Source organism: Leucoraja erinacea, chromosome 5 (assembly GCF_028641065.1).
Source record: "Leucoraja erinacea ecotype New England chromosome 5, Leri_hhj_1, whole genome shotgun sequence".
Lineage (NCBI taxonomy): Eukaryota > Metazoa > Chordata > Chondrichthyes > Rajiformes > Rajidae > Leucoraja > Leucoraja erinaceus.
Genome location: NC_073381.1, coordinates 75,342,091 through 75,365,348, shown reverse-complemented (window position 1 = coordinate 75,365,348; position 23,258 = coordinate 75,342,091). Strand labels below are relative to the sequence as shown.

Here is a 23,258-nt window from a genome sequence, read left to right as displayed (position 1 = left end):
CTACCAATCCTGCCCAATCACCTGCTTCACTATGCTTCCTGTATTGAGTTGTATAGCCTTATACACAAACAAATTGTTTCTTCTCCATTTATATTTTGAGTTCAGTTTCAGGATTTAGCGTGGAACTAGGCCCTTCAGTCCACATGGTCCATGTTGAATATCGATCACCCATTCACACTGGATTTATGTTATCCTACTTTCTCATCTGCTCCTTCTGCACTAGGGGCAAATTACAGAGGCTAATTAAGCTACAAAACTCCATGTCTTTGGGATGTGGGAGGAAATCAGAGCACCTGGTGAACACCCATGTAGTCACAGGAAGAGAGTGCAAATTCCTGCATAAACATTACCCATGGTCGGGATTGAACTGGGGTCTCCAACGCTGTGAGCCAGCGGTCATTTTCTGGCCATTATTTTCCTCTGCCACTACAAACTCTTTTGTGAATTTTCTACTGTCCATTTCCAGTTCTGCTTTTTCCCCTGCTAAATCTTCGTTCAGCTTCCCAATCTCCTCCCAGCTCATTTAAACCCTTTCCAGCGATACTTGCAAACCCATCTTGTTGGGATGGGAAGGTGATGGTCTCAGTTCTGTTGAAGTACACAACTTTCTGATCTGTTCAGGTCCTACAGTCCACAGATACGATCTGAAAGTCCAATAAATCTAAAACTCTATGCCCTGGTACAGTCCACAAACATTAAACTTAGTGCCATTGTACTCTGTGCTAAAACATGTTGTGAACTCAGAGATTTATAAACCCATATTATGGAACTTCTGAGTCAGTTGACAGTGACTCAGGATTTCCTACTTATCCAGTTTTACCTGGTAATTAGAAAAATTGGGATTCGACTAAGGGTCTCGATCGAAACAACATTGTGTATCCATTTCCCTTCACAAATGCTGCCTGACCCGTTGAGTTCCTCCAGCTACTCCATTTATTTTGCTACTGATTCCACCAGTCTCTCTGCCCTAGATTTTTCAACTACTTGCTTATTGTCAAAAGTGAAAATTGCATGGATGAGACAATCTAACAGTAAACATAAATGAAACAAGTAGATATTTCAACTGAAATTGCCCCTTACTTACCACACTCCACAAGACACTCCACGCAGTCGATATTGCAGGTTGTGTTAGAACAAGCTGTGTTTTAACAACATTGCAGATTTATGAAGAAGCTTTCTGTAGAAGATTGTTCTCATTTGCCAATATATAACATTTGTATCTCTCACCTAAAATTTGTTCTCTAATCCACCACTCAACCATGGCCAATATTTGAAAGTCAGGATAAGGGTTTGAAACAAAGAATGCCATCTGTTTGAAAGGCTGGTTTTATTGATGTACACCCTCCACACACATCACACCATTGTACAACGAGAGATGTACGCAGAGGGTGAACATCAAGAACATCTGAGGTGAAATTACTGCAATGTTAATTTTTAACACATTCACATGAAATTGTGCTCTGCCTTTAGAAGAGTTAAAACATACTATATAAATAGACTATTAAAGAAATTGAGGGCAGATTGCATTAAAAATGAATCATGTTCATATACTAATATTATACTGCATGATTCATCTCAGAAAAGAACAGAATAAAGATGTATTTTAAACCCATGTATTTTGTCTTTCCAACAGATAAATTAAAATATTTTTGCTCTTTGGGGAAAACATAATTGCTAAAAATTATGTTAGAAAATACGACATTTCAGAATTTCCTATTCATTAATAACTAGACAAAATTCCATATAAATGTTGAATTTGTCTATAAATCCTGAAAGCTCTCACTATGTCTTAATGTGATATGGAAGCATGTGAGCAGCACATCTCTCCATAGGGTCAAGATGTTGAATTCACTTTGCAATGGATTTTCTGATTCAAATCAATAGAAAAACTGAATCATAACTTGAGGTTGATGGAGAGGCGTATCTCAACAAGGGGAGTTACTGGGTCATCCCCCACACATCATGACCATTGTGGAAAGTCCAGGTCCAGTCCCTATGCAGTTTCCATCTCACATCAGCAAAATCTTTTCATCAATATTCAGAGCAGCTTCAGCTAAATTGGATTAAAACTATAATTGTGTGTCAACAGGTATGGCTTTATATGCAAAAGCTAACCATTGTAATGATTGTATGTATCCTCGTTCTTTTCCAGGATTCTTTACTGGTGAAGGTGAAGTTGCAACATATGGGTCTAATTCACAGTGGTTTTTAGTAGAATTCCATTCTCTGAGCGAATATGTAAAACACAAAACCCAACAAATCCCCAGATTGATTTTATTTGCAAGACAGTTTGTTTTTTCTGATTGTCAAATTGCAATGTAACTTTTAAATGACTCTTCAGTTCTTGATTGAAATTGAGTTATAACCAATCAAGCTCTAACCAAAGGTAGACACACAATGCTGGAATCAGTGGTCAGGCAGCATCTCTGGAGAAAAAGGACCCTCCTTCAGGCTGAAAGCGGTGGGTGGGGAGGGGAGGTGAAGAGCTGGAGGCAAGATAAAACCAGGACCAACCACAGATGACCTCAGGCAGTGTGGTGCCTGGTGGGTCCATTGTTGGCGAGGGAAGGTGTGATCTCAAAGAAACAATGTGGAGAACAGAGGAACTGGTAAAACGACTAGGGTGGAGGAAGGAGGGGAGGGGAGTCTAAGTTACTTAAAATTAGAGAATTCAATGTTCAAACCGTTGGGATGCAAGTTACCCAAGCAAAATATGAGGTGCTGCTCCTCCAACTTGCGTGTGGCCTCACCCTGACCATGGAGGAGGCCCTGGACAGAAATGTCAGTATGGGAATGGGAAGTGGAATTCAAATGGCTGACACCGGGAGATCCCGTATGCCTATGCGGACCAGGTGTAATAAACAATGTGCCCGGCACACTTCCTTTAAACATTGACCCTCTCACCTTAAAGCTATGTCCTCTAGAATTTGTCCTTTCTATCATGGGAAAAACATTCTGTCTGTCTACCCTATCTACAGTATACCTCTCGGAATGTTATATACTTTTTTCAGGTAACACTTTTAGCATGCTCTGCAACCTGGAAAAGTTTTGGAAAAAAACATCTTTATTCTTGCACTTCCTCCAAATAATATTTAATCATATCACAATTTTATACTGAGAGTGCTACCCCTCAAAAAACACATTTTGCGGCTTTTCAAACAACTTGAGTGTGGATAAGAGAGGATAATTATTTTTTTACGGAGATCCATTTTCATAGAAAAAAAAGAAGCCATATTTTTCAGTATCAATTCTGGAGGAGACATTGCCAGCAGCTTAGCTCATCGAAAATGTATACAATGCCAAAATAATTCTAATAAACTCAACAGAGCTGACAAGGTAAGAATCTGCACAGCTGCATCGCATCATCCCAATTCCATACTAAAGGTCCTGTTCCACTTGCGTGTCATTGGCATGCAAATTACGTGACCTCATCGTCGCATTGAGGTCGCATGGGACCGGTCCCACTGAGAAGTGCGGAGGGGTATGGAGTTGTGCGTGGTATCGCACGGCGCTCCGAAATTTGGTAGCGAACAAAATCTTCGCGCGCCACCGGCCTGTTGCGTAGCTGACGGCCAAAGTGGGACAGGCCCAAGACCCTGGCGCGACGCAACGTCTCACCTCCAACAGCACCAGAAGCAGGCAAATGATCGCAAAGCTGGGACTCTTCTTCATACTGAAGAAGAGTCTCGACCCAAAACATCACCCATTGCTTCTCTCCAGAGATGCTGCCAGTCCCGCTGAGTTACTCCTGCATTTCGTGTCCATCTTCAAATAACGTCACGCACTCCAGACGGCTGTGCGGACGCATGAGGTCGCGCGCGACCTCAACACGACGCAAGGTCGCATAATTAGCGTGCCAAGGACATGTAAGTGGGACAGGGGTTTTATTTCCACTTTCCCACCTCTGAGGCACATCTCCCTCTTTTGCAAGAAGAAATTGAAAATAATTCTGAAATGAATCAAATTTTAGATAACCGTTCCCTCCTGTGTTACCCTCGCTCTCTCTGTCCGATCCATCTCCAATCCTCCCATTTTTTCTCCTTTTCCCACATCCTTCCCCGGTCCACATCACATCTTAACCTCCTTCCCCCTTATGGTTCCATTTACCTCCGATCCACACAATACACACTCCAGGTCACCTCTACCAACTGTTCTACATCCCTCCATAAACAGCTCCCATTATCACCTTCCTACTTAACAGATTTCAGGACTTTATGTCCCTGCTTATCAACATCCATCCTCTGTATCGACCTTGGACTAGTGACTAGTGGGATAACACAAGGCTCGGTGCTAGGACCGCAGCTATTTACAATATGCATCAATGATTTAGATGAAGGGATTTAAAGTAACATTAGCACATTTTTAGATGGCACAAAGCTGGGTGGCCGTGTGAACTGTGAGGAGGATGCTATGAGAATGCAGGGTGACTTGGACAGGTTGGGTGAGTGGGCAGATGCATGGCAGATGCAGTTTAATGTAGATAAATGTGAGGTTATCCACTTTGGTAGCAAAAACAGGAAGGCAGATTATTATCTAAATGGTGTCAAATTGGGAAAAGGGGAAGTACAAAGAGATCTGGGGGTCCTTGTTCATCAGTCAATGAAAGTAAGCATGCAGGTACAGCAGGTAGTGAAGAAAGCGAATGGCATGTTGGCCTTCATAACAAGAGGGATGAGTATAGGAGCAAAGAGGTCTTTCTGCAGTTGTACAGGGCCCTAGTGAGACCACACCTGGAATATTGTGTGCAGTTTTGGTCTCTAAAGTTTGAGGAAGGACATTCTTGCTATTGAGGGAGTGCAGCATAGGTTCACAAAGTGAATTCCCGGGATGGCGGGACTGTCATATGCTGAGTGAATGGAGCAGATTCAGATTCAGATTCAGATTCAGTAAACTTTATTGTCTGTCGTAACAGAAAATCTTCTTTGACGTGGCTCAACATACAGACAGGACAATGTACTGATAAACAGTCATACAACACAGATTTCTGCGAGCACACACAGTGTGTATCGATCTTAAAAGCAAATATAAGATTAAAAACTGTAAAATATACAGCTGGGCTTGTATATTCTGGAATTTAGAAGGATGAGAGGGCATCATTGAAACATATAAGATTATTATGGGTTTGGACACGCTAGAGGCAGGAAACATGTTCCTGATGTTGGAGGAGTCCAGAACCAGGGGCCACAGTTTAAGAATAAGGAGTAAGCCATTTAGAATGGAAATGAGGCAACACTTTTTCACACAGAGCATTGTGAGTCTGTGGAATTCTCTGCCTCAGAGGTGGAGGTCGGTTCTCTGGATACTTTCAAGAGAGAGCTAGATAGGGCTCTTTAGCGGAGTCAGGGGATATGGGGAGAAGGCAGGAACAGGGTACTGGTTGTGGAGGTGGTGTTGATCAATGGTGTTTTATCATTAATGCCTTATTATTATTATTAATGTTTAGTGTTTTCTGAGTCATTCGTAACTGCCACTGTATGTCATGTTGTTACTTGTGGGCGGAGCACCACGGCAAATTCCTTGTATGTGAATACTTGGCCAATAAACTTAAATTTACTTACTTACTTAAAATGCTGGAAATGGCCCAAATGCTTAAAACCCTACCTTACAAAAATGAGGTGAACTTATCAAACTTATCAGAGAGTCTGAAAATATTCCATAGGGTAGACAGCAACAGCAGAGTGAGAAACAAATTAACAGCTTTAGAGTCGTTGTTTTTTTTTTATCATATAGACAAGTACAGTGAGGTACAGGTACAATGAAAATCTTGCTTGCAAGATTACAAGATTCAGACACATACACAAAAAATATTAATTAATCATAAATTGTATAAATTCTACAAGACAATGAGAAGAAAACGGCCGTGCAAAAATAAAACCAAACATTGGTGCAAAATGACACAATCGGAAAACAAGTCCACAATGAATGTGCGAAAGTGCATGAGAGGAAGCTGGAGAACAAGTGGGTTATGTTGCAGTGTGGAGAGGGACTTAGAGACTGAATGAGATGTATAATGGTGGTGATTGTGACTCAGCTCCAGTTCAGCTTTCACTATTTATTGATTTCTGAAAATCATTATATACTATCTGTGCGCTTTGCATTTACAAGCCTGTTATGCTGCTGTTATGGTGAGAATTTCATTGTTCCGTTGTCAGAAACATATGACGATTATACACACTTGACTCCGGTCTCTCTCAGCCAGTTCAACTATTTATGCCACTCAGTTTCTCTTAGTCCCCATACTATCATGGACATCATTCTCTGTCCCTTCATATCTTCCCTCTTCTCTGCGTCTCAAAACACATTTGATTTCTGTTTTACTTTGCTCTGATGAAAGGTCAGTGACCTGAACTGGTAACACATTTTTCCGTCCGCAGTCCCCTCCTGACTGCTTCCTTTTTTTCCCAAGGAAGGGTCGGTTTAAGGAAAACATCACATGTCCTTCTGACCCAACACTGTTAAGAACCTGCCCACAAGATCTAGTCCTCAACCTCCTTGCAGCTGCCCAGTTTGCCCATGTATGTATCTTAGCTATTAATTTGAATTACTGCCAACAGGATGAATGAAACATTTTTAATCAGTGGAGTCACTCTCCAGAATGGGCGGCATGGTGGCGCAGTGGTAGAGTTGCTGCCTCACAATGCCAGAGACCCAGAGTCGCCTTCCAGAGGGAAGTGATTCAAAGAGTTTGTGGCCAGGGTGGGAGGGGTCAGAGATGATCTTGCCCGCTCGCTTCCTGGCCCTTGCAGTGTACAGTTCATCAATGGAGGGAAGGTTACAGCCAATAATCTTCTCTGCTGATCGGACGATTCGCTGCAGCCTCCAGGTGTTGTGCTTGGTGGCTGAGCCAAACCAGACCATGATGGAGAAGGTGAGAACACACTCTATGATGGCCATGTAGAATTGGACCATTGTTGTCTGTGGCAGATTGTGCTTCCTCAGCTGCCGCAGGAAGTACATCCTCTGTTGTGTCTTTTTGACTGCGGAGCCGATGGTAGCCCCCCCACTTAAGGTCCTTGGAGATTATGGTTCCCAGGAACTTAAAAGACTCCGGAGTGAGGGGAGGGGGAGCTCTCCTAAAGTCTACTATCAATTCCACTGTCTTAAGAGCATTGAGCTCTAGATTGTTGGTATGGCACCAGGACACCATCTGTGACACTTCTTGTCTGTAGGCAGATTCCTCCCCATCCTGGATCAGTCCAATCAGGGTTGTGTCGTCCGCAAACTTGAGAATCTTGATAGAGGTGTCTGTGGAGGTCCAGTCGTTGGTGAGAGAGAGTAGAGGAGAGGAGAGAGTACGCAGCCTTGCGGTGCTCCTATGCTGATAGTCTGCGGGTCCGAGATGTGCTTTCCCAGCCTCACATGCTGTTTCCTATCTGTCAGGAAGTTGGTGATCCACTGACAGATGGGTTCAGGCACAGCCAACTCGGAAAGTTTGGAGTGTAGTAGCTCTGGCACAATGATGTTGAATGCAGAGCTAAAATCAACAAGCAGGATCCTCGCATAGGTCCCCTGGCGGTCTAGGTGCTGTAGGATGAAGTGCAGGCTCAGGTTGACTGCATCATCCACAGATCTATTGGCCCGATATGCAAACTGCAGAGGGTCCAGCAGGGAGTTTGTGATATTTTTCAGCTTGGCCAGCACAAGTCTTTCGAGTGTCTGCATGACTACAGAGGTCAGTGTGACAGGCCTGTAGTCATTAAGACAAGTAATCCTTGCTGTTTTGAGTACAGGGACAATAGTGGAGACTTTGAAGCAGGCAGAGACAGTACATGTTTACAGGGACTGGTTAAAAATGACTGTATAGACCAGTGCCAGCTTTTTGGCACAGAGCTTAAGAGTAGAGGGGGAAACATTGTCCAGTCCTGGAGATTTCCGCCCCTTTTGTCCTCTGAAAAGCCTCTCCACCTCCTCTATTTTTATTGTTGATATTGGATAAGTTATGTTGTGCAGCACAGAGGATGTGGGTGATTGGGTGTGAAGTGGTGATTGGAGGGTGGTGGGTGTAGAAAGGCCCAGTCTCTCCTTCCACAGGAACACACGCTTCTCTATTTGACAAAGATTGTCTACAGTGGCTCCAGATGTGAGAAATTGAACCATTTGCTTGAGCTGGAGGTTAACGGGGTAATAAGTGTGGGGATAGCACAGCCGGTACACTTGTTGCCTCACCACTGCAGTGACCCAGATTCAATCTGACATCCGGGGTCTATGTGGAGTATGTACCTTCTCCTCGTGATCACATGGGCTTCCCCTGGCTGCTCTGATTTCCTCCCATGTCCTAAAGATGCACAGATTTAATGGGTTATCCGGCCAGTACAGACACTGTAAATTGAGGATGATCTGGAGGGAATAAAATGGGACTAGCATAATCTTTGCACTGATGGGTGATGATTGCTGTGAACTTGGGGGCGGTCTAGGTTTAGGTTGATCCTATGGCTCCAGCTCGTCCTTCTCCTGGTCCTGACCCACCCGCCTGTGGCGGGAAAGCACTTGACAACTGGATCCAGCAGTTCCCATCTCCTGCCAGTTGACAGGCTGCCCTACAACTGGGAAACGCAGCTCCAGACTTACCAGAGACCAGCAGGAATCCAACGTCTTTAAATCAGCTGAGCTGCCAGCAGAAATCAACCTTCAAGAAACATCACTGAAGAGGTGGAGGAAAGAACTGTAGATGCTGGTTTAAATCGAAGATAGATGCAAAATGCTGGAGTAACTCAGCGGGACATTCAGCATCTCTGGAGAGAAGGAATGGGTGATGTTTCGGATCGAGACCCTTCTTCAGACTGGCCCATAACTGAAGAGGTCCTGCTTTTAAATTCTATAGGAATTCTCTCTATCTGGCATCTCTCGGCTTCCCAGCCCCAGACTCACACCTGCGTATTTACATCTCCCTTGAAATGTTGGTCATAGAATCGTACAGCTTGGAAACAGACCCTTCGGCCCAACTTGGCCACACTGGCCAACATGTCCCCTCTACACTTGTCCCACCTGCCTGCATCTGGCCCATATCCCTCGAAACCTGGCCTATCCATGTACCTGTCTAAATGTTTCTTAAATGTTGCGATTGTACCTGCCTCACCCACATTCTCCGGCAGCTTGTTCCATACACCCACCACCCTTTGCGTGCAAAGGTTACCTCTCAGATGCCTATTTAATCTTTCCCTCCCCCTCACCTTAAACCAATGACCTCTGGTTCTCGATTCCCCTACTCTGGGCAAGAGACTGTGAGTCTACCTGATCTATTCTTCTCATAATTTCGTAAACTTCTATATGTTCACCCCCTCATTCTCCTGCGCTCCAAGGAATAGGGTCCCAGTTTTCTCAACCTCTATAGCTCAGGCCTTCGAGTCTGGGCAACATGCTCCTAAGTCGTAGATTTTCAATAAGTAGATATTTTTGCTACCGGCTTTACATAAATATTGGTTTGTTCCAAAGTGTGCACTGACTATCAGTTAGAGTGAAGTATAAACATAGAAAGCCTGCATACCTATAATGCAAAAGCATAAAATGAATCTGACTTCTGTGATGTTACAATTGGTTACCTTCCCACTGGGCTGTCAGCATGAGAGAACTGAAAAGTATTGGAAAACCAGTGAATGTTTTATTTTGTTTGTGCTTGCAGAATCCACACCCTTGGGGTAAAAAAAAAAATATTTATCCGCATCAATTTGAAAGCTACCAGAAGCTGCTCGGGACCCCGCAAAGGTAGTGTGGTGCATCTGTCAATTCATTCTTTCATTTTCTGATACCAGATAATAATGAATAAATGAGGAGGTAGAATAAAAGGAGGACATTAGTGGTCTGGTCACATACGGAATGTGTGGATACTGAAATAAATCTCAGTATGGATTCTAATAACAGGATGGGAGGTTGACAAAGGTTCCTTGGCAACACAGATAGAAAAACACCTTAAAGGAAACAGATCTGGCCATAGAGGATGGAAAAAGAAATTACAGACACTGATGGAAATAGCAGCTCAGGGCATGTTCCCCTGCCTGAAGACACGGCGACATTTACATTTGGGTAACTGGAGTCTATGAGTCTAATGATAAATCTTATTAAATTACTGCATTAATATCATTCAGCAGCTTTTACTAGCTTTAAAGCACTATTAAAATTGCAGGCGCCAGCTAAATATAACAACATTTACTGTTAATGCAATCAATGGCCGGGTTACCATTCATGAATAGTTGCAAAAATCTTTAATCTTATTCATAATGGTGGCTCGGTTTTATTGTAGGTTTTAAGATTAAAATGTGGAAACCAATCCATCTATAAAATACAGTGTATCGCACCAACATTGTCAAATTGCTGGAAAGCGCATTGTGCAATTCTCTTCTGAAATATGGAGGTACCATTGAGCTGAGGAAGCATTTAAGTGACAAGCAGCAACAGTGAAACATATTTAGTTCTGGACATATGTGGAAAGGTAGAGCAGTAGCACAGCGGTAGAGTTGCTGCCTTACGGCGCTAGAGACTTGAGTTCAATCCTGACTACGGGTGCTGTCTGTACGGAGTTTGTATGTTCTCATAGAAACATAGAAAATAGCTGCAGGAGGAATTTGGCCCTTCGAGCCAGCACCATCATTCATAGTGATCATGGCTGATCATCCACAATCAGTAACCCGTGCCTGCGTTCTCCCCATATCCCTTAATACCGCTTGATTAGCAGACCTAAACTACACACAATACTCCAGATGTGGGCTCACCAGGGCCCTGTACAACTGCAGAAGGACCTATTTACTCCAATACTCAAATCCTCTCGTTATGAAGGACAACATTCCATTAGCTTTCTTCACTGCCTGCTGTACCTGCATGTTTACTTTCAGTGACTGGTGTACAAGGACACCCAGGTCTCAATGCACTTCTCTTTTTCCTAATCTGACACCATTGAGATAATAATCTGCCTCCTTGTTTTTGCCATCAAAGTGGATAACCTCACATTTATCTACATTATTCTGTATCTGCCATGCATCTGCCGACTCACTCAACCTGTCCAAGTCACCCTGAAACCTCCTAGCATCCTCTTCACAGTTCACACTGCCACCCAGCTTTGTGGCATCTGCAAATTTGCCAGCGTTACTTTTAATCCCACCATCTAAATCAATAATATATATTGTAAATAGTTGCGGACCCAGCATGGACCCTTGCGGCACTCCACTCGACATTCTGACAGGGACCCGTTTATTCCTACTCTTTGTTTCCTGTTGGCAATCCATGTCATCTATCCATGTCAGTACCCTACCCCCAATGCCATGTGCTCTAAATTCACCCACTAATCTCCTCTGTGGGACCTGATCAAAGACTTTCTGAAAGTCCAGAAACTCCTTCATTCATTTTACTTGTCACACCCTCAAAAAATTCCAGACGATTAGTCAAGCAGGATTTCCCCTTCATAAATCCATGTTGACATGGACCAATCCTTTTACTGCTATCCAAATGCGCTGTTATTACTCAAATTGCAGAGGCTGTTAAACAACTTAATGTTCACAAAATAATTGGGGACCTGTTTTGAAGTTGTTTAAAATTTAAAGTTTAAACCAGGTGAAATTGGAGAGGCAGTTTGTAAATGCATCATCCATACATTTAGTAATAAATAGGAAATCAACATTTTCCCATGTTCTCATAAAATGTGGTTATTTAGACAATAGACAATAGGTGCAGGAGTAGGCCATTCGGCACTTCGAGTTCAATGTGATCATGGCTGATTATCCACAATCAGTACCCCGTTCCTGCCTTCTCTCCATATCCCTTAACTCCGCTATCCCTAAGAGCTCTATCTAATTCCCTCTTGAAAGTTTCCACAGAACCAGCCTCCACCGCCCTCTGAGGCAAAGAATTCCACATACTCACAACTCTCTGTGTGAAATAGTTTTTCCTCATCTCCGTTCTAAATGGCTTACTCCTTATTCTTAAACTATGGCCCCTGGTTCGGGACTCCCCCAACATCGGGAACATGTTTCCTGCCTCTAGCATGTCCATATCCTTAATAATCTTATATGTTTCAAAAATCCTTCTAAATTCCAGAGTATACAAGCCCAGCCGCTCCAATCTATCAACATATGACATCTCGCCATCCCGGGAATTAACCTCGTGAACCTACGCTGCACTCCCTCAATAGCAAGAATGTGCTTCCTCAAGTTTGGAGACCAAAACTGCATACAATATTCCAGGTGTGGTCTCACTAGGACCCTGTACAGCTGCAGGAAGACCTCTTTGCTCCAATACTCCTCTTGTTACTTATTTAATAATTGACTCTAGCGTCTTCCCCACCACCGATGTCAGGCTCCCCTTGATCGCATGGGTTTTCCCCGGGTGTTCCGGATTCTTCCCACCATCCTTACGGGATTCTAGGTTAATTGGCTTCGGTAAAAATAGTAAATTGTCCCTAGTGTGTTGGATAGTGTGGGGATTGCTGGTTGGCGCATAGTTGGTGGGCTGATGGGGCCTGTTTTTTGTGCAGTATCTCTAAACTAAACCAAAACTAAATTATCTTTTGTATCAGAGCCATTGTGTTACCCTTTGCCCCATTAATAATGTAATGGCTTTGCATATGTAAAAATGTCTGCTGTACTCACACTGTGATTTCTGGTCACTCAAGAGGCAGCTTTTCAATGTAGATAACAAAACAAAAATCGAAGCAGCATTATCACACCATGAAATGTCTGTCTGATGTCTAACACCAAGAAAATGTACTTTGAGTACTTTTTTGAGTACTTTTTAAGGTCACTGGAGGGAAAATTTTCTGGAAGATGTCATCAATGTGTTAGTTCTAAGAAAACGTAATTAAGTCAATTTGCTGGAGGTGACACTGACCTGCCTGTACTCAATGCTGCAAGGCTGAGCGAGTAAGAGCATTGCCAAACCAATGCTTTATTTACTGGCTGTATTGTGTTTCCTTACAAGTCAAACCAGGGTAGGATCTTCCCAGTGAAACGTAGGGTCCCAACTGGAGTTCTAGAGCAGAGGAATCTAGGAATACAGGTACACAGTTTCCTGAAAGTGGTGTCACGGATTGAAAGGGTGGTCAAGATGGCTTTTGGTACATTGACCTTCGTCAGTCAGGGCAATGAGTGGAGAAGTTGGGACGCTATAATAATTATAATAATGAATTGAATTTATATAGCGCTTTTCAGGGACTCAAAGTCGCTTTACAAAATTGAGTAAGCAGATTACAAAACATGTAAGCGGAATGAAACAAAACAAAAAAAAAAAAAAAAATAACAACAAAAAATAAAAAATAAATAGTAAGGACATCAACAATACCCAATTGAGAGAGAGAGCAGCGGCAGCTAATCGCGCCAGCGCTCACTCTCCCTTCCGGCAGCCATCTTGGAAACGGAACAATCAAAACACATTTTAACATTGAACATCCACCATAGTGACTCCTACACATTCCTCACAGTGGTGGAAGGCAAAATAAAGTTCAAGTCCTTCCCCTAGCTCTTCCTCGGTCGTGGGCCTCGAGCCCCCGTTGACGGGACGATCTTGACTCCCGTAGCCGGCGTTCAGGCCCTCCGCGTCGAGGCGCTCCACTCCCGTATCAGGGGGATGTCAGCTCCCCCGCGCCAGGCGATCGTATCTCACGTCGGGGCTGGTCGAGCCCTCCGCGGCGTTGGAGCACCCGACTCGGCCTCACCCAAGACTGCGAGCCCTTGATGTTAAAGTCTGCAGTGGTCACGGTGGGAGCGATCCCAGGCAAGCGACCCGCTCCGATGTTAAATCCGCGCCCTGCGGTGGGGCTCATGACAGTCCGAGGAGGCTTCCAGCTCCAGCGATTGTAGGCCGCAGCACCCGGAGAATGTGATCCGAAAATTGATCACATCTCCGGGAAGATAAGAACATGAAAAAAGTTTCCCCCACTCCCCTCCCCCCCCACATAAAACACACTAGAGAACAATAAAACAAACTTAGAACAAACTAAATAAAAAAAATAGTATAAGGAATGAAAAGACAAACAGACTGCCGGTAGGGCTGCCATCTCCCCCTGTGGCCACACCCTGCCATCTCCCCCTGTTATATTACAGTTGTACAAGACGTTGATGAGGCCACATTTGGACTATTGTGATTTTTGGTCACTGCAATAGTAAGGATATCAAAGGACAAAGGACATTTATTGTCACATACATCAATTGGTGCAGTGAAATTTGAGTTGCCATTTCAGCACACAAATAAAATAAACACAACACAACATTATAAAATGGAACATTAAACCTAAAAACATCCCCCCACAGCGGGATCAACGTTTCCCACTATGAGGGAAGGCAGTAAAGTTCAGTCCACTCCTCTATGTTCACCCGTGGTCGGGGGCCTATTTGAGGCCTCTTCAGTCGCCGCTATGGCAGCCCGATGTTTCTGGTCCTCTCGTCGGAATGATGGAACTCCGGCGTCGGAAGAACGCTCTCAGCGGCTTGGAGTTCCGAAACGGCCGCTTCCTACCGGAGACTGCGGCTCCTGAAGTCCACAGGCCGCACTGGGCGGAGCTCCAACACTGCCGACCTCGGTGAAAGGTCCCAGGACTCCGCGATGTTAAAGTCAGCGCCGCCGATGTTGAAGTCGGCAGGCCCAGCACTCCGGAGCTCCAACACGGCGACCCGGGTAAGGCATTGCCCGCTCCGCGATGGTACCTCAGTGCTGCGCCGCCGCTAAAGCTGCCGCTCAAAGCTCTGGCCGGTCTCCGGCAGGAATGGCCGCGCCAATCCAGGTGGTATGCCGCGAGGAGGGGGCGAAGATGCGGCTCGGAGGAAAGACGCATCCTCGCCCAGGTAGGGACCGGGAAAATCAGTTTCCCCCTTTCCCCCCCTCCCTCCATCCCCCACATAAAAAGACTAAAAGGCCTCCAAAACAAACCTTTTTGACAAACTAAAAATTAAAAAAAGGGTGAAGGACGAACAGCTGCAGGCGAGGCTGCCACACTCGATGGCACCACTATCATTGGAAAGAGTCCCGAGAAAACATAAAGAAAGTGCCAGCACTCGCGGGCCAGAGCTAGGACTCTATTCCTTGGAGCACAGGAGGCTAAGTGGTGATCTTATGGTGGTGTATATAGAATAATGAGGGAAACTGATAGGGTGAATGCACTGAGTATTTTACCTGGAGAAGGGGAATCAAGAACCCGAGAACACAGATTTAAGATGAGGAGGAAAAGATTTAATAGCAATCTGAGGAGTAACTTTTTCACTCAGAGGATGGTGGGTAGATGAAATGAGCTGCCTGGAGAGATAGTTGAGGCAGGTACTATAACAACATTTAAAAGACACTTGGCCAGGTACATGGAACGGAATGATATAGAGGGAGATGATGCATGCAAGTGGGACCAGCTTTGATGGGGCACCCACAGTAGATGAGCATGGACTAGTTGGACCAAAGGGCAAGGGTCTGAAAGCATGATTCTACCACTCTATTTGCTTCAGAAAGTTCCTCACATAGTTTGTATTGTTTTGTTTCACCCTTCTAACCCGAGAGACAATTTCACCTGACATTAGTGAGTAGGAATTGCTTTACAGTTGGCAATATAATTTGGTCATATTGTGTATTTGTGTAATCTTGTTTGTCTTATTTTTAATCCTTGGAATATTAATTTGAAGAAGGAGCATCCCACTACAGCTTGATGCTGCTTTTTGTGCCTTCTCTTGCAGTGCCACAATTCACAAATGGATGGGAGAAGAAGGTGGATAAAATGAGTTTATCATGGCACCGTGTTCAACACAGACATTGTGGGCTGAAATAGTAAGAAATTAACTTGTTATAGCTTCATCAGGTTAATTCATTAAATAAATAAAAACCTGCATAAATAATGGAAAGAATTATCATTAAAAATGTAAAAATAATTGCAGTTATGAATTATGATTTTCCAATATTAAGTGTGATCGCCTTTGCCTGAAAGGATTAGAGCAGTGTCGTTGAGGGCTTCCTAAATCAGTGAATAGAAAGTCTGATGAGAGAACGGGGCAATTCTTTGGGAATATAGCTGGGGAAGTATTAGTGGAGCACCATTATGATAGTGACCATAAATTAGGGCCTCTGATTGAAATGTTTAAATCTTTTCTGACCACGGGGGAAATGCCAAATTGCAGGGATTGGCCAGTGAGTTGAACATCAGTGGCAATAAAACTGTGGGAAAAGGTTCTGAGGGACAGGATTAATCTGATTTGGAGAGACAGGGATTAACAAAAGAGAATCAGCATGGCTTTGCAAATGGGAGGTCCTGTTTGACTAGTTTGATTGATTTTTTGAAAGAGAGACTTACGTGTGTCAATGAGGGTGGCGTGGGAGACTGATCCTAGAGATAAGAGACCATGGGATTCAGCAAATTTATCAAATTACATCTGAAATTGCCTTGGTGACAGGAAGCAGAGGGCAATGTCGCAGGGGGATCGGAGTCCTGTCGTCAGTGGTGTAGTGCTGTGATTTGTGCTGTTTGTTATCTGCAGTGATGATGTGGATGTGAATGCAGGAGCTATGGTTGGAAAGACTGCAGCTGACATGAAAATTGATGGTGTTGTTGATAGTGAGGAGGATACACCAAGGCAATTTATACTAGCCAATTAATCCAGCAAACAGCGTATCTTTTAATGCTGGAGGAAATCACACCACCCGAGAATAGTCCATACAGTGAAAATATGTAAACCCACGCGGACAGCACCAAAGGTCAGAATCAAGCCGAGGCCCCTTGAACGAAGCACATTTCCTCCATGCAGCTGATGCCATCCAATTCTAAGGACCAAGTGCTGGTAAACAGGATCAGTGTAGATAGGTCACAACATGCTGGAGTAACTCAGGGGGTCAGGCAGTATCTCTGGAAAACATGGATAGGTGATGTTCTAGGTCAGGACCCTTCTTCAGACCATCAGTTTCATTGCTTTACTGTTCTCTTGTAATACACCTTGGCATTAGTTTAGTTTAGTTTGGATACACAGCACGGAAACAGACCCCTCAGCTGACAGAGTCCACACTGACCAGTCATCACTGCACATTAACACTATCCCACACACACTTGGGACAATTCACGATTTTACCGAGCCAATTAACCTACAAACCTGCACGTCTTTGGGAGAAAACTGGAGCACCCGGGGAAATCCCACACAGGTCACAGGGAGAACGTACAAACTGCAAACAAACAGCACCCATAGTCAGGATTGAACCTGGGTTTCTGGCGCTTTAAGGCAGCAACTCTACTGCTGTGCCACCATGCCACCTCTGATGCAAGGTTATCATATGCATTCTGATCATCCCAAAGTGTATTCCTCCAAAGAAGATCAGGTGGAAAGCCCTTTAATATTGCAGTTAAGAAATAAATAAAACAAAAGCAATTTATTGAAGAGAGTAGTGGATGATTATTTAGATAAGGCCAAATGGGCACATTGGAATATATTGTAAATTTGCATCCTTTTCTCTACAAAGTTTGAGAGTTCAAATCAGCCCAGCAGTCCAGCCACAGCAAACTTTAAGGGCCTGTCCCACTTGGTGATTTTATCGGCGACTGCTGGCGTCATTGACTGATGTATCAGGGTCGCCGAAAGATTTTGAATATTTCAAAATCCAGCGGTGACAAAAAAAATGTTGCGATACTTGAGGAAACACCGCGCGTCAATACGTCATCACGCCACGACTTTTTCGGTGAGCTGATACATCAGTCAATGATGCCGGCAGTCGCCGAAAAAATCGGCAAGTGGGACAGGCCCTTTACACCTCATGCTGCCTCAGCAAGGCCAACAGCATAATCAAGGCCAAGCCACTCCATCTTCTCCTCTCTCCCATTAAGTAAAAGGTATAGAAGTGTGAAATTGCACACCTCCAGATTCAGACGCAGTTTCTTCCCAGATGTTCCCAGGCAACTGAACTGTCCTACCACAACCAGAGAGCAGTCTTGAACTCCTATCTACCATCATCTTCTATATCTCTCGTTTCCTTTATCCCTAATCAGTCTAAAGAAGGCTCGACCCAAAACGTCACTCATTCCTTCTCTTCAGAGATGCTGCCTGTCCCGCTGAGTTACTCCAGCTTTTTGTGTCTATCTTCAATATATATTTTCAGATATATCTCAATATACATTTGTTTGTAACTATAACAATCACATTAAAATAAATGAAGTCTCCCAGTTTAATAAAATTAGTGTTTCAATCCTGGACCTAGAAGTATTCATTTAAAGTGGGTTCATGGGACCATTTAATGAATGTCAGGAAATTGAACACTGATTGGTGCCATTCCATTTTACGCTTTAATTAAAAAAAACCTTTGCAAGGAACTTTCTGCTGTGAGTTTTTAAATTTGAGAATTATTATTGCATTGTGAATAATTAACTGTTAAATGCTTTGAAGTCTGCTTAATTAGCTCTACATGAGAAGATTGCACTTTGTATTTTATTCCAAGGGGAAGAAGATCCATACATTAAATGTTGTATTTCCATTCCATTCCATCCACTGATGCTGCCTGACCCACTGGTTTACTCCAGCACTTTGCATTTTGTTCGTGAAGATTTGTGATGTTTCCCTCTAGACGTTTCTGTGAGATGCAAGGATCTCAACATTTGGAAGAGATGAACTGTGGGCTCCATATACAAAATATGTAAGCTGCAATTTGCCTCAATGGGTGAAAGGTACTTTTATTGTCACATGTGTGAAGTGCTAACACAGCAAAGTTCGTTTTCATACAAACAGTCTGGTAGAGTATTGCCATACCATCGATTCTCGATTAGCAAGTGTACAGAAATGGTCATAAGGTCATAGGAAATAGGAGAATTAGGCCACTCGGCCCATCAAGTCTACTCTGCCATTCAATCATGGCTGATCTATCTTTCCCTCCCAGCCCCATTCTCCTGCCTTCTCCCCATAAGCCCTAACACCTGTACTAATTAAGAATCTATCTATCTCTGCCTTAAAAATATCCATTGCATTGGCCTCCACAGTCTTCTGTGACAAAGAATTCCACAGATTCGCCACCCTCTGAGTAAAGACATTTCTCCGAATTTCCTTCGCAAAAGAAACTCCTTTAATTCTAAAGTATACCGAGCCCGCAAGGAAGCAGCGCGATGTTTTGGCGCATTTTCGAAGGCCTGGCAGTTGTGTGACGTGTTATTTGTGTGAGTAACTCCAAGAAAAAGGCGTCTACAGTATTGCAAGCGATCAGGAGACTCCCTTATAGTAGGCGCTGTGGATGCTTAAGGGGCTGTCCTACTTGCGCGACCTAATTGGCGAGTTTAGAAGAGTTTGAAAAAATTACATGTTGAAGACATCCTTCGACTATGTAGAAGACCTTCTTCGACTATGTTGAAGACCAGCTTCGATTAGCTACGACTTACTTCGGGAAAATTGGACACCGAATAGTGGAGAGTGAAGACGATCTCCTTCGATCTCCCTTCAACCTCCCTTCGACTATGATGAAGACTATCTATGACTACCTTTGATTACCTTCGACTACTGTCGATTACCTACGACTAACATGCCGACCTACTACGACCTACTACGACTAAACCTACGAGTAAAAAGTATCGATTTTTTCCATGGCAACCTTTTTTTACTCGCGGGCATTTTTCACATATTGAAAAAAACACCGCGACCTGGCTGAGGCCTCGAGTACGCGAAGACCACTCTCGAGCATGAAGGAGAGTTACGAAGACCTCCTACGACTTCGTGCCGACCATGCTGCGAGTATGAATCGAGGGCAAACTCGCCAGAACTCGCGGATTAGGTCGCCCAAGTGGGACAAGCTTAATGTAAAGAGCTGTATTCCAATTTTATTTATTTCAGAAAATAACTGTCGAGCAAAACATTTTGCAAAAGAAAGAGATTGTGTTGAAAGAGCTGATGTGTTATTGGCTCATAAAACCACAGATGCTGCAGTTGGAACATAAATTTCAGTATTTTGTTTCAGTGCAAAGGTTGTACAGTGTATTGCACCCATGCACCACATGACAGATCGATTATTCTGTAAAATGCAAACCCGGCCATTTAAACATATTTGGAATATCAGTTTGCTCGGTGTTTATTTAGTAAGTCCATTAGGCCGCAAAGAATTCCATCAATCTTATAGGGATTGTAAATTTCAGGGGAACGTAAAATTCAGTATGAATGGCTGGATATTTGATGGGGATACTTACAAATAGACCTCAGGCAGTCCTGTGGATGCAATGGAAATTCAAAGTAATAAGTTACAATCAGAACATTTTGAAAGCATTGCACTTGAGAATTTTTATATTAGAATGGTGGTGCAGCGGTAGTGTTGCTGCCTTGCAGTGCTTATGATGCCAGCGACGGGTGCTGTCTGTATGGAGTCTGTACGTTCTCCCCGTGACCTGCTTGGGTTTTCTCCAAGAACTTTGGTTTTCTCCCACACTCCAAAAGCGTACAGGTGTGTAGGTTAATTGTCTTGGTATAAATATAAAAATTGTCCCCAGTGTAGGATAATGTTAGTGTGCGGGGATCGTTAGTCTGTGTGGACTCGGTGGGCCGAAAGGCCAATTTCCGCGATGTATCTCTAAACTAAACTAAGTTAAGGATCGAATAAAAGGGACAACAGGAATTACAACAGAACCTTGTTAAAGGGCTTATATTCCCTCACCTTTTAAATGTAAGTGGAAGGGTCTGGGGGCGGGTCAAGGTCAGATACTCCCTATCTGCCCACATCAAGGGCATAGTTGCAGGAACTCTCAAACTTCCCAGGGAAATCTGGCATCACTCTAACATTCTGTGTCCTTCAGCAGATCGTAGAGGCCTGCTCTGCCTCTTTTAATGTCCTTCGCTCAAATCCCCTGGGCTTTGAAAGGGGAGATAGGGTTACAGCTGTGTCCAAGAGTCAATAGATGAGTCCGTTGATTTCCTCCAGGATCTTTGACCTCACTTTCACGCACCTTTGGTTTGGATTTTGCCTTCACATTACTACTCCAGTGTGTTGGACATGATGCCATGTTCTATACACAGTGTAGTCTTGGTGTAAATTCACTCCTTCCTACAAAACAAATGTTATACCCCTTAGCTATTGCATACATTTGTAAAAACCAAAAGACAAGTATGAAGCTTGAAAGGCCCTTCCTTAAGCTAGGGTTCTGTTCGATTCACATCTAACCCATTGATGAAATTGGACTTTTTCCAAGGAAACAATGCTCTACAATGCTGGGAACTATATTCTGCACTCTATATCTTCCTCTTTGCTATATCTATTGTACTTGAGTGCAAACTGATTATATCTACGTATGATATATCTGATCTATTTGTAAAACATGCAAAACGAAGCTTTTCACTGTACCATGGTACATGCGACAATAATAAACCTATGCCTATACCTAAACCTAAAACTATTTTCCTCCTGTCAATAAGCCTGCCCAATTATCATTCTCTATTAATAACTACATAGTCACTTTCCCAAATCAATCTGACATTTATCACACTCTGATAAAGGCTTTATATACTGTAAATGCAATCTGTTGTCACTGTTGACAATATTAGCAGATTGCTTTTGCGCCTGAAGATGTTTGACTTGCATGAGCATGTGCATGCCAATGTTCTACAGCACGATATGTTCAAAATCTTACCTTTTATTTTCATTTAACTCCTTTGCATTTGAAGAAAAATCACATCTACCTTATTTGCATATTTCAACACGCCACAAAACATTGACATTAAACTTACAGATTGAAGTCAAGATTCTTATTCTCAGCCCAGGAGTGTGATTCACGTCTGAGAACATTGCTTAACCACTATGTACAGCCATATCATTGTATCACAAGTATTAGCACGTACACAGCTGCACACAGATAAAACATAGTGTAACAAAAAATAAATCTGGATATTGATTTTGAATATTGGGTTTTTGACTGCATCTTGTCTTATTGTTGAAACAAAAACTTCTGTGTTTGCTCTTGAGTCGGAATTGGAAATTAAAGTCAATCATGATAACATTGAAGGTACACAAAATTGCTGGAGAAACTCAGCGGGTGCAGCAGCATCTATGGAGCGAAGGAAATGGGCGACGTTTCGGGCCGAAACCCTTCTTCAGACTGATGGGGGGTGGGGGGGGGGGAAGAAGGAAGGAAAAAAGGGAGGAGGAGGAGCCCGAGGGCGGGGGGATGGGAGGAGACAGCTCGAGGGTTAAGGAAGGGGAGGAGACAGCAAGGGCTAGCACAATTGGGAGAATTCAACGTTAATGCCATCAGGGCGCAAGCTACCCAGGCGGAATATGAGCTGCTGTTCCTCCAATTTCCGGTGTTGCTCACTCTGGCAATGGAGGAGACCCAGGACAGAGAGGTCGGATTGGGAATGGGAGGGGGAGTTGAAGTGCTGAGCCTCCGGGAGTTCAGGTAGATTATTGCGGACTGAGGAGGTGTTCGGCAAAACGATCGCCCAACCTCCGCTTAGTCTCCCCGATGCCAATGTAGATAACATTGAACTCTCTGTTCTTATCTTTCACTAGACTTAGTGGGACCCACTGGGTCCCTGTTACACGGGAGGCCTTGTCCCCCAACGCAACCCGTACACCAACCGAACATTCCACCGCTCACCCATAGCCCCCAACTGCGCTGGTGCGGCTCATTTCCCTTCATCCTCAGCACTCCCTCCCCCTCCTCTTCATCCTCCTTCTTCTTTCCCCTCTCCTCCCCTCCCCCAATCTGTCCCTCACCTCGCCCTCCCTCTCCTTTCCCCTACCGTCAGTCACTCCTCCCTCCCTCCCTCCCTGCACCCCTCCTATCACTCTATCCCCCACTCCTCACCTCCCCCACAGCTCTCCTCTCCCTCTATTTCCCCCCCCACTCCCTCCCTACCCTTTCTTCTCCCTCCATCCCCCCACTCTCCCTCCTCCCCTTTCCAGGAATATTGAGGGTGTCGCTCCTTTCCTTCCTTGCGTGCCCAGAGAAGCAGCACCTGTCGGCCTCAGCCAGGCTCAGCGCCCAGGGCTCGGATCCTCGGCGCAGCCTCAGGCCGCCGCGCCGTCCCAGAGCAGCAGCAGCAGCAGCCATCGGCCTCAGAGGCAGCCTCAGCGCCCAGACCCTGGATCGTCGGCGCAGCCTCCCCCCCGTTTTAAGTTTTAAACGTTAAAAACTTTTAAAATATACAATCAATCTGAACAAAATTTGTTTCATTTACACCACAGGACAATGGTGAGTAAGGTGGGCCAAAAAATTGTAGCGTTATCGTGTACCATTTTCTGCACAAATAGAAGTACAACACAAAACCTGCAAACAACAAACAAGATGAGTTCTAGTAATATATCGGTAGATTACAACAAGACTGTCTTCTTTCTCATGAGAAAATAAAATAATCAACTTC

General features: G+C 44.0%; 1 long non-coding RNA gene across 2 annotated transcripts in view; it reads left to right on the top strand.

Annotated features, from left to right (window-relative positions):
* LOC129697424 (uncharacterized) overlaps nt 1-17,924 on the top strand; it is a 28,306-nt gene extending 10,382 nt beyond the window's left edge. For both annotated transcript variants that reach the window (XR_008723523.1, XR_008723522.1), the window contains exons 3-4: nt 9,620-9,702; nt 15,636-17,924. This is a non-coding gene — a long non-coding RNA (uncharacterized LOC129697424). The remainder of the gene's footprint in view (nt 1-9,619; nt 9,703-15,635) is intronic.
* The last annotated feature ends 5,334 nt before the right edge of the window (nt 17,925-23,258 follow it).